Genomic DNA, 18,507 nt, shown 5'->3' on the forward strand with positions numbered 1-18,507 from the left:
CAAGAAATCCTTTGAATTAGAGTTCCAGTCTCATTTGGTGGGAAAATTTTCACTTTCCAAAAATTTGCTTTTTACCAGCTGTTCAGGAGCCCAACTATTGTGAAAAATAAGGCAGCCTCATATATCATCAGTGAAGCTGGTATATAAAAAGCAAGTGTTAAATTTGAGGTTACAAAAATCACATCAATAATGTAGAGAGGTCTCACTTTTAAAAAAACATTATTTGGGATTTAAACATATAAATTAGCTGTGGAAATAAAGTTCATTATATCACCTCATCTGGTCTTGTTTTATTTCATTAACTGGTTCTTAAAAACCTTTGTGAGCTGAGTTGCAGCTGAAGAGGTTGGAGACCATTTTTCCTTGGGCCCTTGCCTCACTCCTGAGTGTTGGTAAGAGTAGAGAGCTAAGACTTGACACAGCTGTAAAAACAGACAGCGCCTTTGGCCTCAGCGCTTTCTCCTGGTGCAGGCAGATTTCAGATGTAAATTTCACTTTCTGCCTCTCCTACTAATGAAGTAAGTTTCTTTTGCTGGGTTTGCAGCCAGGTGTGTCCAGTCTTGTGGCTAACCAGGGGCGCTTTACTTAATTTTTCCATTTGTGACATTTCAACCAAACTTAAAAAACAAACATAAAAATTAGCTCAAGGCAGTGGCTCAAAGTGTTAATGGTAACCTTAGGCTGGCTAAATGACTTCCTCTCAGTTCTGCCCTGCCAGACATCTCCACCTTGTGGCTTACAATGAGCAGGTTTAAGCTTTCCAAACTGTGGAGACAAGGTGGAGGGGGTGGGGATGGGCTTTAGTTAACTAGTTGCACATTTATCTCTATCAGTGGTCCCTGGCATGACAGTTGCCTCAGCAACATTTCTTGCTGAGGACAAGAAAACTTGCTGAGGACAGTTGCCTCAGGTGATTTCTTGCTAGCAGCCTTCTGGGATCAGGATGAACCTCCTGTGACCACACTCTCCTGCTCCTCGCTCTAGCAGAGCTGCTTGATGGGGGATGGTGTAGAGGGCCTAGAAGGAGGTAGAGGAGCTGTGGGCTGAACTGGACTCCTTTGTAAAATTCTACTTTGCTTTTCAGAACCAGCATTTTGCTTTGCAAGGTCCTCTGTGATCATACTCCAGACTACCTTTCCAAACTCATTTCCCCTAGCTCTTCTTGAGCCTTAAATATGAGAAACCTCTAGCACGTGTGCCGGGCACACAGTAAGCACGCAGTGAACATCGCATTCCGTCGTTGCCGCACATCCTTTTCACTGCAGCCAAGCTGAATGTCTTGCCCTTCCTGTGTTTTGTCTTTGTTCACGCCGTATGAGTATACTAGATTGCCCTAACATGCCAGCCTCAATTCCTCCACATCCCTCCCCCTTACTTCAAATTGGAAGCCAATCATGGTTTCCCCTAGCTGTAAGTACCTTTTTGATTTACCTATACCCTTCATTGGAAAAGACCCTGATGCTGGGAAAGGTTGAGGGCAGGAAGAGAAGGGAGCGACTGAGGACGAGATGGTTGGATGGCATCACCGACTCAATGGACATGGGTTTGAGCAGACTCCGGGAGATGGTGAAGGATAGGGAAGCTTGGAGTGCTGCAGCCCATGGCGTTGCAAAGAGTCGGACACGACTGAACAACAACATACCTTGAACAACAACATACCCTTCTTCTGGCTCTTAACTGCTTCTGTTTTGCATCACTGTCATTCGTGACCACCTTCTGGGTGAATTCCTGGGGGGTGGGATCACACTTATCCTTCTTTGTACTCTCCAAAGTGCTAGTCATTGCTCCTTGGCTGAATGTATGCCTTCTTCTGATGAAAGAAGACAGTTCTGAAAGCCCATTATAAATTTTGGAAAAAGTGGAGTGGGGAAGTATCCTTTTTATTCTGAGAATATTTATTTACTCATTAGTCTTAAATGTGGGAAGAGAAAGAAATGAGAAATTATCTCCATTCTCAGTTTTCCTTTTTCTTTGTTTATGCTTTCTCAATCTTCTAGTGGAATTATTTGATTGGAAAAAAAAAAAACAAACAATTTATACACAAAGTACTTTATGTCTCTAAACCAGCAAAGGTTTTGAGTCTATAAAAGGTAGTAGAATTATTTATACTTTAGTTTTTCTGGAAATTTCCTTCCAGGCTTCTATATTTCCATTGCCATGTCCTCCCTCCCCCCACAAAAATCTTCATTCAAACTCCTCTGTTTTACCACGAGGTAAAAAAGTTTGCTATATCTCTAGGTCAGAGTTAAAGCTCACTGCCAAAGGTATTGTTTAAAAGGCAAGGACCACTTTAAAGATATAGTTTTTTGTGGCCAATAATATGAATGGTTGAGTGTAAATACAGAGCAGTCCCCTGGGCTCAAAGCCTTTAAAATAAGAATACATGTTTGTTTTCCAGTATCAATCGTTCTTTTGAATGTTTTGTAAATGTCCTGAGCAGTTGGAATGGATACTTAGTTATTAGGGGAGGGAAGGCTAAATTCTTAGAAGGCAGAGCAATTCTATTTTGGAATTGGCTCATGAGTTTAAGCAGGGACCAACTGAAGATGTACCTCTAGTGGATAAGTTCCTTTCTCAACACAGGTTTCTTATCCTTAGGCCTTAATAGGTATCAAGAGTGCATAGAGTACCTTCAGTTCAGTTCAGTTTAGTTCAGTCGCTCAGTCGTGTCCGACTCTTTGCGACCCCATGAATTGCAGCACGCCGGGCCTCCCTGTCCATCACCAACTCCTGGAGTTCACTCAAACTCACATCCATCAAGTCGGTGATGCCAGCCAGCCATCTCATCTTCTGTCGTCCCCTTTTCCTCCTGCCCCCAATCCCTCCCAGCATCAGAGTCTTTTCCAATGAGTCAACTCTTCGCACAAGGTGGCCAAAGTACTGGAGTTTCAGCTTTAGCATCATTCCTTCCAAAGAACATCCAGGGCTGATCTCCTTTAGAATGGACTGGTTGGATCTCCTTGCAGTCCAAGGGACTCTCAAGAGTCTTCTCCAACACCACAGTTCAGAAGCATCAATTCTTTGGTGCTCAACTTTCTTCACAGTCCAACTCTCACATCCATACATGACCACTGGAAAAACCATAGCCCTGACTAGATGGACCTTTGTTGGCAAAGTAATATCTCTGCTTTTCAATATGCTATCTAGGTTGGTCATAACTTACCTTCCAAGGAGTAAGCGTCTTTTAATTTTATGGCTGCAATCACCATCTCCAGTGATTTTGGAGCCCCCAAAAATAAAATCTGACACTGTTTCCCCATCTATTTCCCATGAAGTGATGGGACCAGATGCCATGATCTTAGTTTTCTGAATGTTGAGCTTTAAGCCAACCTTTTTACTCTCCTCTTTCTAGGTGTGTTTTTTAACATTTATTTGGCCTCACTGGGTCTTGGTTGCAACACGTGGGATCTAGTTCCCTGACCAGGGGTTGAAACTGAGACCCCTGTATTGGGAGTGCAGAGTCTTAGCCGCTGGACCACCAGGGACATCCGTTTAGGTAGTTTTCTAACTGATGGGATGCCTGGGTGTTTACACCCAGGATGCTTGTCTAATGGCTCAGGCATCTGACCTTCTGAGTGACATACTGGGTTCACTCCACTTCAGGGAGGGTCCTTGAAAGAAGTTATAAACCTTTCTGTATTTGAAATTATAAATGGTGAGTTTCCTGAGGTCTAATTCCTACTTGTTTGTCTTTGTATTTCTACAGTGCCTCAATGGAGCTTTGTCTTTAGTAGGCATTCAGTAAGTGTTTCTTGACTAAATGAGTCAGTGAATTTGATACCTACCCTTTTATCTTCAGTTTACCTCCTGAAATTTCTGTAGAAGAAAAGTGACCATTTTTGAAAATTCCATTTGAATTTTGAATTTTTTGAATTTGAATTTTTCCATTTGAAAATTCCATTTTTCAAAGCCCTGGCTAACTCGGTGCACTGACAGAGTCCTGCCTTTCCCTAATACCTTCTTAAGTACTCCTCATGCTAAGTACTCCCAACTCAGCTTATCATTTCAGAACTATTTACCTCTCCAACCCATCATTTTTTTTTTTTTTTTGCCTCCAGTGTCTTTTGTACCATAGTTCTAAAACTGCTTAGAGCCATGTTTCTCAGGCACAGCTAAAGCCATTTTCCATACCTCTCTTTTAGGGGTTGCTAATGCTGTGTGTTAGTTGGGTTTCCCTGGTAGCTCGGCTGGTAAAGAATCCACCTGCAATGCAGGAATCCCTGGTTGGATTCCTGGGTCAGGAAGATCCCCTGGAGAAGGGAATGGCTACCCACTCCAGTATTCTGGCCTGGAGAATTCCATGGAGAGGAACCTGGCAGTCTGCCTGTTCTTGTGTTTGTCTTACTTCTGATGTCATCACCACCAATCCAGTCCCCCAAGCTAGAATTCTTAGAGTTGTCCTCAACTCCTGCCTCATCCTCTGAATTCAGTTGTCTTGTTACTTTTCCACCCCAAATACCTCTGGATTTTATCCTCTCTTCTGTTCTATTGCTTCATGTCAGTCCTCATCATCTCTTCTTTAATGGGCATGGCCTCCTATCTATTAATAGTTCTGGACTTTCCTCCTCTCATGAACCCTGCTGTCATTTAAGCTGCCAGAGATGTTTCTAAATCCCACATCTGATCATATCCCTCCTCTGTCTAGAAATCTCTGAGGGACAAAATTCAAACTTCTTAGCAGTGACATATAGAACCCTTTGTAGTTATATTGGAGGATGTTCTTGTTCTTAGAAGATACCTGCTGAAGTATTTAGAGGTGAAATGTTTTGATATCTGCAAATGATTTAGCAAAAGAAGAAAGGGTATGTGTGTATGGATAAAGGTCAAACAAATGTCACAGAATACTAAAAACTGTGAATCTAAAGTTCATGCAAGTTTTTGATGTATTCAGTTCAGTCGCTCAGTTGTGTCCGACTTTTTGCGACCCCATGAATCGCAGCACACCCCGCCTCCCTGTCCATCACCACCTCCTGGAGTTTACTCAAACTCACATCCATCGAGTCGGTGATGCCATCCAGCCATCTCATCCTCTGTCGTCCCCTTTTCCTCCTGCCCCCAATCCCTCCCAGCATCAGGGTCTTTTCCAGTGAGTCAACTCTTTACATGAGGTGGCCAAAGTATTGGAGTTTCAGCTGCAGCATCAGTCCCTCCAATGAACACCCAGGACTGATCTCCTTTAGGATGGACTGGTTGGATCTCCTTGCAGTCCAAGGGACTCTCAAGAGTCTTCTCCAGCACCACAGTTCAAAAACATCAGTTCTTCAGCGCTCAGCATTCTTCACAGTCCAACTCTCATATATTACTCTACACCTTTAAAAAAAATAAGTTTGAAGCTTTCTGAAGTGAAAAATCGGGGGAGGGGCCTTCACATTCTGTCTCTAGCCCACCTTTCTAGTTTAATTCCCAACAAACTTCTCCTACATGCAAATGGTCATGATTGAGCATGTGCACAAACACACTGAAACACACATTCCACTCATGCTGCAGTTTAACTGGTGCTATAATGTTCTGTGTTCTTTTATGCCTTCATTCACACACTTCCCTCTATCTGAAATGGTCGTAACCCTGTCTCTTCTGCTCATGGCACTCTAAGACACAGCTGGATAGTACCTCTTCCAAGAAGCTTTTCCCAGCAACCCCCAGTAATACTAGTATACTTGCCACTCCCTTGTCTGTATTCCTCCAGCACTTTGCACAAACTTCTGAAATAGGGCTTATCATTGCTATACTATAATTATGGGTTTGTGTAGGTCATACCCATTATATGGAATGAGGATCCCAGGATCCCTAGTGCCTAACACAGAGTGCCTAACGTAGTTACCCTTCAGATGCTTGTTGGGTGTATGAGCTTGCTTCTGTTATTAATCCCTGGCCACTACTATCTCCCAAATACTGACTTAAAGATCGCTTATTGTACCTGGATTCGGTTTCTCTGACCCATCCTCCACCCGCCCCCCCCACCAAAAAGGTTCATGTTTAACTCTCTGCCCAGCCTCATGGATTCTCTGGCTCTCTCATCATTTATACTTTTAATCTACTTTGTAGGATAGATGAACCTTAGAACATGAGACTTGGAGCCTCAGAGATTCTCTTGGTCTGAAGGTGTTCAGGTGTGGGTATTTTGGAAAACTTCCCCAGGAGATTTCTGATGCTCATATCAGGTTAAGGACTATAGATTTGTTCCCACCCTCTCACTTCCATGGTGAGGAAATGAAGTTTCAGAGTTCATTGATTTGCCCAAGGTGACGCAGCTAGCCGACAGCAACATGAGGATCAAAACTAGGGTATGCTGATTCCCGTCCAGGGTCTGCCTTACTGTACGATGACACCTCTTGGGGGGTCGGGGGAGGGGGAAGTCAACTTCATGGGAGGGTCCTTCCCCCCTGTCTTTGCACCGGAGACTTCTAAAGACCCAGAGGACAGCTTTCCTTGGATCTAGAAGTGTTCTGTTTCTCCAGTGCAGTCCCACGCCTGAGGCCCCTGTATTCAGAATTTCTAATCCAATACGGCAGAGGTTTCCTACTCCACAGGACTGATAGAGATTAAGGGAGGGGAAAAAAGATGAGAATGCGAACAATGTTCTGAATGTTTCTTTTTCCAGCCTTTAGAGCCTGAATGTCTCCACATCGTCTGAATTTGCCTTAGTTGATTTTACAATTATTTTTCAGAGACTCCTTGGTTATTTCTTTTTTTTTTAAAGACTAGAGGAACACCGTGCTTGGAAAGGCTGGGCTGGGAGACTAACAAAGGCAGTATTATACTGTGCACGGCAGAGCCAATAAATGAATTCAGGAGACACCTAGATGTGTTTCTAGAGGAGGGCATGAGGGGGAGGGGTCTGGTGCAAAGGCAGAAAGGTGGGATTAAGATAAATTAAAATGGGGCCAGCATGTTGGATCAGGGGACAGCCTCTTCCTGTTCCCACCATCGCTTAAGATTTTTCATTCTGCTTCGTTTGAAAGTTAAAAGTAGTCTTGACCATATAACCTCATACTCTCCCATCCCCCACTGTCTGTTTAGGAAAAGAACTTAAGTCTAAGGGCTATTTCAGCCTGATACAGCTATGTTTATTACTGGAGTAGTACATCTATGGGACATTCCTGGGGAATCTTAGACTGTTAAAACTGGAAAAGAACCTTGAAGTAATCTAATCCAGGATTCTCAAAGTGGCCTCCAAACCAGCAGCCTCAGCACCACTTAGGAACTTGTTATAAATGCATGTTTAGGGCTCCACTCTGGATCTGCTGAGCGAGATACTCTGGAGGCAGGGCCCAGCAATCTGTATTTTAAACTTTTAATTTTATATTGGGGTATAGTGGATAACAATGTTGTGATAGTTTGGGGTGAACGGCGAAGGGACTCGACCATACATATACATGTATCCGTTCTCCTCTAAACTCCCCTCCAGGCTGCCACATAACATTGAGCAGAGTTCCCTGTGCTATACAGTAGGATCTTGTTGGTTATCCATTTTAAATGTAGCAGTGTGTACATGTCCATCCCAAACTCCCTAATCCCTTTCCTCCATCCTTCTTCCCCCTTACCCCACCCCCCCGCAAGGCAACCATAAGTTCGTTCTCTAAGTGTGTGAATCTCTAAGCAATCAATATTCTAACATACCCGTCAGTCTGAGGGCTACTGCTCAAGTCTGATCCTGTCATTTAAGTGGTGGAGAAGCTGGCTCTAGGAGAGCTGAGTAAGCTTGAGTTGGAAACCAGCTGAAGAACAGAACTCAGGGCTCCTGACGGCCAGCTCTTACTCCTCTCCCTGTGAAGAAGAGCAGGATCTGGGCATGGACTAGTGACGTGTGAAAGGGGAGAGTTTCAGCTAATGCAGAAAGAGTTCCCCAATAGTAACAGCTAATGTTTACTGAGCACTTTCTCTTGGCTGTGCATTTTTTAAGCACCATTTCAATTTATGTTTACAACAGTCTTAGCTATGAGATCCTATCCTCATTTTACAGATGAAGAAACTAAGGATCAGAGAAGTTAGCATTAATATATTAGTTCCCTATAGCTGCTGTAAGAACTTACCACAGATTGGTGGCTTAAAACAGTAGAGCTTTGTTCTCTCATAGGTCTGGAAGCTAGAAATCATATTCAGTAGGCTGTGCTCAATCTGTTCTTTGCCCCTTTCAGCTTTTTGGTAACTGCTGGCACTCCTTGGCTTGTGGCCACTTCACTCTGATCTCTGCCTCTGTGGTCGTGTTGCATTCTTCTCTTCTGTCTGGGTTTAATTACCCTCTTCCTCTCATAAAGATGCATGTGATTGCAATTAGGCCCACCTGGATAATCCAGACTGATCTTCCCATCTGAAGACCCTTAATCTAATCACAGCTGCCAAGTCCTTTTTTGCCATATAAGGTAACATTCACAGGTTCTAGGAATTAGGATGTAGCTATCTTTTAGGAGACCAGTATTCAGCCTACTGGTTAGGTAACTTAACCAGACTTACACAGTAAATATAAGAGCCTAGACTGGAACCCAAGCCTGCCAGACTCTAGAGCCCATGCTCTTAATCTTTACTCTGTACTTTCTGAAAAGGTCACTGCTAAAAACTATGGTTCTAGCATTAGCTTTAGATTTTTTTTAATGTTTCCTTCTTCCCCAAACTTGCGTAATATTACTTGTCACATAACTCTGAACCTCTGCATCCTTAAGCAGCTCTGGCCCTGACTCCTTCAGTTAAATTACTAGAGGGCAGAGCTTGTATTCCCACCGCCCCCCCCACACACACATTTAAAAAAATGGAGATATAATAATAATTCATATATCATAAAATTCACCATTTTGAATGTGTTTTTTAGTAAATTCACAATGTTATGCAACCATCACCAGTGTCTAATTCCAGGATATTTTCATCACTTCAAAAAGAAACCCTGTGCCTGTTAGCAGTTACTCTCCTTTTTCTCAGCCCTTGGCAACCACTGCTTTCTGTCTCTATGGACTGACCTATTCTAGGCATTCCATATAAATGGAATCATATAATATGTGGTCTTTTGTGTCTAGTGTCTTTTACTTAGCATAATGTTTCAATGGTTCATCCATGTTGCAGCATGTTTCAGTAGTTCATTAATTTTTATGGATAATCTGTTGTATGGATATACCACATTTTATTATCCATTCATCAGTGGATTGGCATTTGGGCTGTTGCCACTTTTGGCTTATTTGAATAATGCTGCTGTGAACATTCATGTAACTGAACATATGTTTTCAGTTCACTTGGGTATATACCTAAGAGTGGAATTGCTGGGTCATACGGTATGCTATGTTTAGCTTTTTGAGCAACTCAGGTATTGTATTTCATATCAAGTTATTTGAGTTCCTAGAGTGACATTGTTCATTTGTTCATAATGAAGTAATATTCTCATAACCTGTAATCTTAATCATATTTCTGATCTAATTGCCAAATAAATATTTATACCTACAGTTTTTGACAGTAAAGAGAAAGGATGGTGTGGTATAATAGAAGGAGTTCTGGCCTGCCCGGCTATTCTGTGGGTGAGCTTGAGTACGTCAGATCACCTCACCTCTCTGGGGAGGAGGGCTAGATGATTTCTAAATTCTCTTCCAGACTTAACATTTGCAACTCTGTGAAAGTCTGAAAAGCTAGCCTTGTGTTAAATCCCAGAGCTTATGTTCTGTTTTTTTAGCAGTTCATCATTCTCTGTCTGATTTCTGTTCCCAGACACAAACAAAGTTTTACCCATCCATCCATCCATTTTATTGTGGTCTGCTAGCTTCCAGGTACTATGCTAGGCACTGGAGATAGAAAGATGACAAAGATATTGTCCCTGAATCCCCAGTCTAGTTGGAGAAGACCAACATATAAACAGGTGATTACAATGTTAAGAGATGATGATATTTTAAAATTGCTCTGCCCAGAGTAGAAAAGTCTGGGTAGATGACATTTGCATTGTATTTTTTCGGATGAGTGTTTGCTAGACAAGAACATTTTGGTTAGAGCAATGGTACAGGTAAAGGTAGAGTGGTGTGAGAGGACAAGAGCGTGTTTGCCTTTGTTAGATGGCTTTTTTCCTTCTTTTCCTGAAGTGGTGAAAACAGACTGTTTAGACTAGCTCCGTTTTGAGATCCTTCTGTGTGTCCAGTATCCATAGACCCACCAACTCAGTGGCCTGCAGAAGAACATATTTTGTCTAAGTCCTGACCACCTATAGGTCTTCTTCCCTTTTTTCTAAGAGCACTTCAGACTCAATTTCTGAGTCAGGAGATTCACTGAGTGGGTAAGGAACTTTGATCAAGATTTGGGTTTTCTCCATCATACCAGCTTAGTTTGCTCTTGAAAATGCCCTTTCATCCCCCTAAGGGTTTTAGCTACATAAAAATGTTAGGAGCATAAAATTTTACAATATGATCAGCATAGCACAAACTAAATTTCTCACCTTTGACTAGAAACATATATATGGAAGGCTTTGTGTTTTAAGCTGCCCCCTTCCCAGCCTCCTAGCCTTCAGGAGAGGTCATTGTACAGCTCTTTCCATGGTCACTGTTCTCTTCCTTTTTACTGGAGGGCAAAACTAGGGCAGAGAAATAATTTTTATTCACTTCTGAAAGGTTACAGTAATAAAGAAACTCTTGTTAACATCAGAGAACGTTGCAGCCAAGAGTTTTCACAGTCTGGCATTGTTTATTTTACATGTAATTTGGAACCTTCTGCACTCTTAAAATATTGGCACAAAAATGTTTTAACTGTTGAAGTGCTTCATTGCATGCAGTGGTGGTGTGGCGTCAGAGCGGCAGCTGGACTCTGGAGAGCCGTTTGCCCCGTTCCTGTTGGAAAGAGAAATGGTGTAATCTGCATACGTGTGTGTGTGCAGATACACATTCACTTGTGTATATATGAGCCTCTCTGCATTGACAATTAAGAACTTTCTCTGCCCTGATGAACTTCTGTGCCTCCCTTTATTTAACAATGAGAAGGGTGTAACAATCCCGCTTTCCTGTTGCCGTGGCTGCCAGAAAGTATAGCACTTCCCTTATTTGGATATTTTGATATAATTGTTCATTATCCCCTTTCTCTCACACACACTTTGTTACTTAACTCTTTTCTTTTACTGTTATCGATCAAAGGATTTTTGTTGTTGTTGTTGTCTTGTTAGGTTGAAATTAAGATTTGAAAATAACTGCAGAAGGATCCCACATGAGATGGGAAGACTGCTAGGCTGGTGACTGGGCTTCCTGAGGTCCAGGTCCAACTTTGCTCCCAGAGTTTGGAGGACCTTCTTCTTCCCCCATCTGCTTTGTGTCCCGGGGGCTTAAAATAGAGCTATATATTAGCCTGGCCCTTGCTGAGACCCAGGGGCTCCCCAGGGCTGGTGATGCTCTTTGTAACCTGTCTGGGCTGGGGACAGTAGCCTGCTGTCCCTAAGCTTTTCTTCCTTGAAATCTGACACCTTGTTCCTTGGCCTCCACATTGGAGCCTTGGCAGAAGAGGCAGAGGTTACCCCCACCAGGTGAGCTCTGCCGAGCTGTCTCCAGGCCAGGCCCTTCTCCAGGGACCTCCAGCAGGGGGCTCCTTCTCCAGGAGTTCCACTGCAGCTCCGAGTAAAGGATGCTCCGCTGGCATGGGTACCACAACCACCACGCCCTGCTCCCACAGGCTGTAGACTTTCTGTCACAGCCAGCCAGGGATCCCACACCCTCTAGCCCAGATCAGCTTTCAGTGCCCACCAACAGAAGACGAAGTGCTCAGGACCTTGCAGTCCTTGGTTCAGTGAGCTCTTTTCCCTTTTGGAAAACACTGCCTTTGGCTTCTTGACCCACAAGAGCAGTGCCTATGATGGAGAATCCAGAGGAGTACGTGCACATGCAATTTCGGGCAGAGGAAACAGGTCTTTTCCTAACAGCCTCGTGAGGGCCCCTGTGTCCTGCTCTCCCCCTGTAAGGTATGGGCACTTTGTGCTTAACTGTCCAGAAACCATTTTCCCAAGCAGTTACCTCCCATCACATGGGCTTTGGAGCCAGACAGACCTGGGTGCTAATTCCTGCTCAACCGTAGTGTGGCCTTGAGACCCTGAGAAAGTCTCTTTACCTTGCATTTCTTTCTCTGTTCACCACACAGTGTGTGATTTAAACAGTATGATCTGGTAAAGACTTAGCACAGTACTTGGCATATTTTAATCACTTGATAGGATAAAGGCACTGTGTTGGGACCTTTTCTACAGCACCTGGCATGGGCTGCCTTATTTCATGAGGATTTGTGTACATACCTGTCACGCCCCACTGGGTTCTGATTGCTGGAGGATAGAGATCGTATCTTTTGTCTTTGTATCACATGTTTGCCTGGCTTGGGTCACGGGCATAGCAGACACTCAGTCACTGCTAGCTGAATCTATTAGGATGTCTTGAACAGACAGGGCCGGCATGATTGTTTTAGTTTCTCCATTTGAACCTGGGGAAATAGTAACCCCTTATTTTGGAGCCTTTGAGGACAATTTAAAGCGATATGTGTGAAGTGTTTGGAGTCCTTTGAAAGGAAGGTAGTGGGGAAATTAATGGTGTTTTTGCTGTTCTTGGGAAAGCCCTTTGTGGTTCCCAGCGAATAAATTACTTGGAGTGAGTTTTCTAACACCTCCTATTCTGCTCTGTTCACTGAGGCTTTTTAAAAATAATAATAATAACTGTCTGCTGTAATGCTTTTTTGCTGTAACTTATATATAATTTTGGTTTTGGACTTTTGACCCCTTTCTGCTCCCAGGGGAGAAATTTCTATCAGAATAATAAAAGGTGTAAACTGTGTGTGTTGCCCTTTTTCTGGGCCTGGGGTAGTTCAGCCTCTGGGGTTAAGAATCAGCGGGCTTGTGGTTTGTACCTGGTTACAGGGCAAGTAGGAGACCATTCCCATTAAGAGCTCAGTGGTATTCTAAGTGTCTCCCCCACTCCCATTCCTTTGCCTCCTGTGCCCTTTTGCTAAAATTCTTCAGTTTTCACATGAACTCTGTTTTTTTGGGGATTGTGAGCACATTTGTTTATGGCTGTACCTCTTTTCTTTCAAAGACAGAAGATGTTTATCATCTGCTCTACTTTAGGTCCCCAGCTGAGTTGCCTAGCAGAGAGGATCCTCTCTCTAGAGGAAACGGGATGGGAGAGGGGAAAAACCATTCACTAGTCTTGGAGCTAGAAGAGCAGGGAACTAAACTTGGTTCTACCATTAGTTAGCAGATGCAGAACTTGGACCAGGATATTTCTTTTCTTTTGTCTTTAGTACTTATTTTATTTACTTGTTTGGCTGCACCAGGTCTTAGTTGCGACATGCAGGATATTGGTTATGGCATGTGAAAGCTTAGTTGTCGTGTGTGGGATCTAGTTCCCTAACCAAGGATCGAACCTGGGCCCATTGCATTGGGAGTGTAGAGTCTTATTAGCCACTGAACCATCAGCAAGAGTCCCTGGACCAATTCATTTCTAAAGATCTTTCCAGCTTGGGGGAAGAAAAATCTGTGAGATAAGAATTTTTCAACCCAGGGGAGAATTTACAAGAATGAATGGTAGTTTGCTACAACTCCTGTGTGTTTGCTAAGCCTCTCTTGCCCTGTAACCCTGGAAGAACTGGCCCTGTTCTTAATAGCCTCAACTCAAAGGCTCATGAGAGACCAGAGTGGTTTGAGAACAAATGTGGGCTTCAGACATGCTAGAGTTGTCTGGTCTGAAGCAGTGGGTAAGTGTGGATGTCAGAAGAATCCCACTTGGCAATGACCCCCCGCCCCACCCTGCTCCAGGAACTGTGTAAAGGAAGTCCAGGCTGCTCTAGCTGGGGGTAGGAAGCCCCAATCAGGACTAGCGCTAGCTGATCACATTTGCAAAGCAGTCACTGATTATATTTTGTGCAGGTTCAGTGACTGGCAATCTCCTAGATGCTTGTCAACCACAGGGATAATCCCAATTCAGCCTTTTCAAATTGAGGATACTTAGTCCTGGCCAGGAAAATGGCTTGTTCAGTGTCACATATTAGTAGCAGGGCAGAGATTAAAACTCACTGCTGATTCCCTCGGTTGCTCTTTTCATTACATCATCCTGTCACCTTTGCCATAATCCTGCTACCTTTACCATCCCTAGAACTACCATATACTCCCTCCATTTTTGTCTTCCTATCTTACAGACCTCATTGGTTATTCTTTTAAGGTCAGTGTTCCTATGTGCAGGGCAGTGCCTCGCACGTAATAGGCCTTTATCAGATGTTAGTGGATGAGTGAATGAACTTACCCAAGTCTTCCTAACTCATTCAGGGACTTCTTTCTCCATAATAACTTTCTCCATGTCGATTGCAATCTATTGAGCTGATTTTGAATGTTCGCAATATGTGTTACAACCGTGACATCTGCTCAAAGGGGCAGGAAGAACTACAAGGAGTGCTTCTTAAAAACAACCACTAGCCAGACTTCAGTTGCCTTACACTCACCTAAATTCACTGTCAGCAGCTTCACTGGTTCCCCGCCTCTCGACTCTCTTCACCTCAGATCCATCCTGCAAATCAATTAACAGCCTAGTTCATCTTCCTAAACGCTACTTACGCCAAATACCCATCACACAGCAACACCCAGTGGCCCCGCAGGGCCTGCTAGATGTGCACTGCACCCCTCAACCTGTCTTCAGGCCCCTTGTGATTCACCATCATTTTTCTCTTTCCTGCCTGCCCCACTTTTCTTCCAGTCTCTTCCTGTCTTCGCCTGACTCTTTCCTAATTCATCCAGATTTACATTTGTGTCTTATTCTACCAGTGTGACTATAAATTCCTTTTCCTTTTTTAAGTTTACTTATTTATTTGTTTTTGGCTGCACTGGGTCTTCATTGTTGTGTGGGCTCTCATTGCTGTGGCTTCTCTCATTGTAGAGCATGGTTTCTAGGCTTTGTAGGGCTCCAGTAATTGTGACCCATGGGCTTAATTGCTCCAGGGCATGTGGGATCTTCCTGGACCAGGGAAGACACATGTCCCCTGCATTGGCAGACGGATTCTTAACCACTGGACCACCTGGGAAGCCCTATAAATTTTTTAAGTACTAGGATCATGGGCATCCTTGAGTAACCTCCTTAGTGGGCAGTGCAGAGCATGGCACATTATAAGTATACAGGAAATGCTTCTTGATTTGATTTAATTTAACAAGTAATTTTGTTGCATGGTAAGGGGCTTCAAGGGGAAGAAAAGACTGAAGTAAAGATAATCCTTTTAAAAACTAACAAGTGTATTGAGATATCTGTGCTAGGTAAAGTATATTCTGAATCACATTTTCTTGATACATTTTCCTCAGCTACTCCCCTGACCCCTTCTCATCTGGCAGGGTTGCAGAGCAGAGTGATACACATGGAGGCCTGGGGCTTCCCAATCTCCCTTCCTACAGTGCCCAGATCCCCTGCACCATCAGGTGTTCTCTCAGTGCCTACTCTGTGTTGGGACCACATGGCCTTATTTTCCAGGAACTTACAGTGGAGTTTCCATCAAACATCCCTGGTTCTGTCCTTGAGTAGTTCTTCACATCACTGCTGGCCAGCTGTTAGCAACAGCAGGCTCCCAGCCCATCCCCATATCTGTACACCACACACAGGCACTTCTCATCTTAGGGATCTTGAATGACAGGATTGGAGTAATAGCACTAAATTACTATCTAGCATCCTGTGTGTTTTGTTGTGCTTATTGTGAGCCCTCCTCCCTTCCTAGAATGTCAGCTCCAGGAGTTCAGAAATCGTGTCTTATTTATTGCTGTCACCTCAGCTCCTAGAACAGTGCTTGGGTACATGGTTAGCACAAATATACATTTATTGAATGATGAAGGTATTGTTGAATTTTTTTTTCCTTGAGGTCCAGCAACATTATTAATTTGTATGGCTCTGTTAAGGATTGTTTTCACGTAGTATTTATCCACTCATTCATTTATTTGGTCTTTAACCACATGCTAATCTCTAAATGCTGTTGGTAGAGAGTATATTATAGAGAAATGATCTTACAGGGTTTACAATCTAGTCTCTGCCAAGAAGAGAAATGAAGTTGAATCTTTCATAGGTTAATTCCCAAACTCAATAGATAAACAAGTAAGATAGAGTTCACCTGGTTTTTGTTGCTTTATGTTCTGTTTTTGCCACAGACTTTACCTAGAGAAGCTGGCCCAGGGCAGGGTTGAGCGTGCTGACAGGATGGTGCAGGAAGCTAGGCAGCCCCCAGTGCCGAAGGGAAGGACGGAGCCTGTCAGGCCCTGGGCTCATGGCGGAGTGGTTCGGGCTTGTCACCTCCTGTCCAAGGCAGTGCCATAGACTTGGAGAGCGCTTGGGCTCAGGTCCTGCCTGCTATGTGTCCCTGGGCACGGTCTTAATCTATGTGCCTCCATTTTCTCTCTGTAGAATAGGAGTAGCTGTGTTACCTGCCTCACCTTCCAGCAGTGTGGAGGGTGAACGAGTCACCACACAGGAGACTTTCTGAACAGTGCCTGGGACTGAGATAGGTGTTTGATGCTATAAACTTTATTACTTAACTGTTAAGCATTTTTTTTTCTCATGCAATAATCTAAAAAGAAAAAAGGCAATTTTGCATAGTTTGAATGGAAAAACAGAGACTCAGAGATCTGTCTTTCTGAGTCACAAGGAGGGAAATGGAGCTTTTGGGCCCAGAATTTACTTAGACTTCAGAGCATTTCTTAGGTTTGAGTGGGGCTTGAATACTAGAGAGAGAGCATCTCTTAAACAGATAATAGCATTCCAGCATTTGTTTTTCTTTTATAAAATGCCTATCCTTTTAAGAATGTTGTATGGGAAAAGGGAAAAAGAATTACCTTAAGAGATGGGGTTGCAGAGCTTATAAGGCTAAGTGTCCTTCCATTGTCAGGGGGTATTTGGACGTCATTCTTTGCCTCACCCATGGATCCCTCATTACTTGAGCATGATTAATCATATCACTCCTCCTCAGAATCCAGGCTCAGCCATTCCCAGGATACTCCTGAAATTAATGAAATTATTCGCTCAGTCATGTCTGACTCTTTGCGACCCCATGGACTGTAGCCTACCAGGCTCCTCTGTCCATGGGATTTTCCAGGCGATAGTCCTGGAGTGGATTGCCATTTCCTTCTCCAGGGGATTTTCCCAACCCAGGGATTGAACCTGGGTCTCCTGCATTGTAGACAGACACTTTACCATCTGAGCCACCAGGGAGTCAAGGTTCTATAAGCTACCAGCTGAACAGCACATCTGTTTTGAGCCTTAAAAAAATGTTGGACTAGGAGTCAGAACACCTTGTTTCTGTGAACATCTTGAGCGTTTATGAGCTGAGCGATAATTAGGCAAGTCATCTGACCTCTCTGAGCCTTTGTTTCCTCATCTCTACAACAGGGAACAACTTCTTTCTCAGATTACCACAGAGTCAGTATTTTGGAAGTTGTATGGTGCTGAACAGTAAGCAGTAAGGAAAAAACAGTGACAGATAAGCATTCTGTGATCCAAACAGAACAATGGAAATGTCCACTTTTCTGTTTGGGACTGTGGACTTTGGTCTGACTTCCTCTGCCCTGCTTGGGTCACCAGTTAACATGTATGATTCAGTTAATTAGGGTTGCCTGTCTCTTTCGTTCCCCATTCCTGCATAGAAGGAGAATTCATGACTGATAAAAGGGATAGGAATCTCAATATCAGGAAGGGACTAGATTTTGGATCTTCTGAAAAACCATTGTGGTCCAGGTAACATGATGTCTGTCTTGGAGTCGCTGAGTGGGAACAGACTCTGGCTGGGGCCTGTGAGCCCAGTGTTGCCTTTAGGTCCTCTATTTGTTTAGATCCTCAGCACCCAGGGCAAGTGAAGAGTGCCCAGGCTCTGTTAGCAAAGAGCTCTTGAACTTTTTAAGTATCCATCTTCAGCTGTTTGGCTTGTATGTCTATGCACTTGAGATGGCCAGCATTGATGGGGGGAACAAGCATCCTCTGGTTTTCCACTGTCCCCAGTCTGCCTAAATTTAATAGAAGAACATTAAAAAAGCTAAGTTGTGCCTGCAGCTTTTCTGCACTTACAGATGGCAGTCATGAGGTCCAAGGGGCAATTGGGAGCCTGCAAGTGTCTCTGGAAACCCCATGTGTCCATATCTTCTTGCTGACTCAAATCAGATCTCATGGTTTCAGGTAGAATGCAGAGAACCCAGAAGAATGACAATCACTGACCCATAGTGAACAGATTAGTGAGAGAAAGGGACCCGGGCTCCTCGGCCCTGGTGTGCTATACTGCTGCTCCGTTGGAGACGCCTGCAGGCTCAAGCTAAATACACATCTTGCTCGTATTACATCTTGTCCAAGTAAGATTTTCCATTACCCCAACATAAGAGACGTTGAGGGCACCGTGACTGCTAAAACCCTGCAAGACTGGTTGTCTGTGCTTAGTGCCGCCAGGGTCAGCAAGTCAGCAGCCGAGGATTGCATGTAACAGTTGCATTCTTTTTCTCAGCTGGCACTCAGTGAGGTCTGATTCTGTGCAAGTCTCACCTTCTGCTCCACATTCACTTGATAATCAAATCCTGTTGAT

General features: G+C 43.7%; 1 protein-coding gene and 1 long non-coding RNA gene across 3 annotated transcripts in view; one reads left to right on the forward strand and one right to left on the reverse strand.

Annotated features, from left to right (window-relative positions):
* The window catches only part of UQCC1 (ubiquinol-cytochrome c reductase complex assembly factor 1), a 96,469-nt gene that overhangs the window by 55,755 nt on the left and 22,207 nt on the right, over nucleotides 1-18,507 (forward strand). The gene's annotated exons all lie outside the window — the stretch shown is intronic.
* On the reverse strand, nucleotides 4,861-8,234 carry LOC147360334 (uncharacterized). Its single transcript, XR_015139104.1, has 2 exons — nucleotides 8,034-8,234; nucleotides 4,861-5,310 (listed from the first exon to the last, which is right to left on the reverse strand). It is a non-coding gene; the product is annotated as an uncharacterized LOC147360334 (long non-coding RNA).

The sequence above is a fragment of the Bos grunniens genome, chromosome 13, assembly GCF_055505025.1.
Source record: "Bos grunniens cultivar Pamir isolate PY7600 chromosome 13, Bosgru_T2T1.0, whole genome shotgun sequence".
NCBI lineage: Eukaryota > Metazoa > Chordata > Mammalia > Artiodactyla > Bovidae > Bos > Bos grunniens.